Genomic DNA, 2,369 nt, shown 5'->3' with positions numbered 1-2,369 from the left:
TCCTCCTCCTCCTCCTCCTCCTCCTCCTCCTCCTCCTCCTCTGGTCCCTTGTAGCCATCATTTTCCATGATGCTTGTCCAGTATCTGGACCATACTTATTATCACGTCTTATAGTGATAACGTCAATTTTGTTCAGCTAAAGGTCAGGACACGCAAGAAATCAATGTGGGCAGCCAGGGAATGGTAGATTGTTTTATAATCTTCTTTGTTCCGCTTCGTGTTTCCATAGTTAGTTGTTCTAATAACACTGGTATACACTTATGTCTTTTACGTCATGTTTTATTTTTAGCAGCTAGGTTCGAATTATCGCGCCGCATAAACGACCTAAATTGTGTCGATTTTTGGGGGTCAGTCGTAGCATAGAGATGAGTTTGATGGAACCGTCTGTGGCTTTCTTTATCTTTGATGATTGCTCACTATTTTGAATAGAAAAAACAGTGTCGGAATCTCTGCAACTTAATGTTTATATATTTCATATCATAGTACAGTGTTTTACGGCGCTCGCAACTATGAGCGCCAGGGGGTGGATGTCCACAGAGAAGTCCTTACAGGGAATCAGACTTTCTCTGCTCACCACTCTAGCTTCAACAGCACAAGGTCTGCTTCGACTATCAGGGCACCCCGGAAATAGCAGGTCACAGGAATGTGAAAACATATAAAAGAGGTAGCATGTAGTAAGGATTAGGAAAGAAAAAGCAGCAGTTCCCTGTTGTAGATCAGGCACAGTTCACAGCACCTGGACATGGATGGCTGGTGCCTCTATAAATAAATCATTAATGGTCAAGGTCTTCATGCACAGTTATGAACGTGACATGAGTCAGCCCATTTACAATTCTACTATGCTTGAACGAGAAATGTCTCCCCTTTGTGAATGGCCTAAAGACACTACAGTCAGTGGCACTGTCCCGGGGGGGGGGGGGGGACTTAATGTTTAAATAGACTTGAAAGGAACAACTGGGATAAATGGTCATGGAGTAGAATATGACTCCTGTATATTATTAAGACCCGGTTGTCAACTTGCTACCTACAACCCGCTTACGAAATCCCCAACATATCTGCCACTGTACTGTCTTCCCACTTAGCTCCTCTCCACACTTGTCTTGGCCCGCTAGAATAGGCTAACGCTAACAATGTCACCTTAGCAGAGACTGTGCCCACCATTTCGGAACTTCGCGGTGACATTAAAGATGGTTCCAGTAGAGAACGGGATAGAGGGTGCCCACGTCCTCGTGACTCATCGGAGCAGAGAAAGATAGATCTAGGACTAACGCTAACATTTAGAAAAACTCAACTCAACTAACAGAAGTATGTTTTCTCAATAATTATTTACACAAACACCATCCAACATCATCACTTATCACCACCACCACCGTCATTTCTAAAATCATCATTGCTCTAAGATCCTTCACAAACATCTATAATTATCTTGAACATCTATATGTAACTGTTACATGTTAGAACAATGATGTACGTAATACACTATTGGACACTACCAAACGCACATTTTTCTACTAATCAGATGGCGTCAATATCATAGAAATGGGCAAGGGACCCCCTAAAAAAAACAACAACAAGAAAACAACAACAACAACAACAACAACAACAACAACAACAACAACAAAACATTTCAATAGAAAACACAGCACGTCTTTGGGGAAGTTTTTCATTGACGACATAACACACTTTGTGTTTCTTGTTAAGGTAGATCCTAGACAAAGCACCGGTCAGTCACCTACTCAGGCTTTGTTGTTTGTTTTTGTAAGTGTTTTACGGCGCTCGCAACTGCATAAGGTCATATGAGCGCGCGGGACACACTAAACTTTTTCAGTTGGTAGGAAATTTTGAATTTTGCCCGGGTGGCGGCCGAAGCCTACTCTTATCGATTTTAGACCACCAAGAGATCTTTAACGTGCACAACTGGCACACGGGACCTCCGAGATTTTTCGCCCTTGTCCGAGAAGGCTAGGTGTAGATCTTTCCTACCAGAAGATCAGGGGTGTGGCTGAAAGACAGCAGTAAGAAGAAGCCAATGAGTAGCAGTAGAAAGGCAGCAGAAAGAATCAGGAGCCCAGAGGAGGGGACAAAGGAGGTGAAGGGGTGGGGGCAGAAAGTGGAGACGAAAGCAGACGACAGAACATTGCTGGAGAGTAGGAAAGGAGGTGAAAGGAGACAAATTTAGAGAAAAATTTTGTGGTCGCTACCCGGATTCGAACCCGGGACCTTTGAATGAGAGGCGAACACCTTAACCTCTAGGCCACGAGAGCCCCCCCCCCCCACTAGATGAGCTGTCTGACTGTGTACCAAATGCAGCAGGAAGATAATACTGCGACTGGGTGTTGACTTTCATGTATTACGGCAAGCTCAACATA

This window comes from Aplysia californica, unplaced genomic scaffold (genome assembly GCF_000002075.1).
Source record: "Aplysia californica isolate F4 #8 unplaced genomic scaffold, AplCal3.0 scaffold00572, whole genome shotgun sequence".
Lineage (NCBI taxonomy): Eukaryota > Metazoa > Mollusca > Gastropoda > Aplysiida > Aplysiidae > Aplysia > Aplysia californica.
This window is presented reverse-complemented; position numbering follows the sequence as displayed.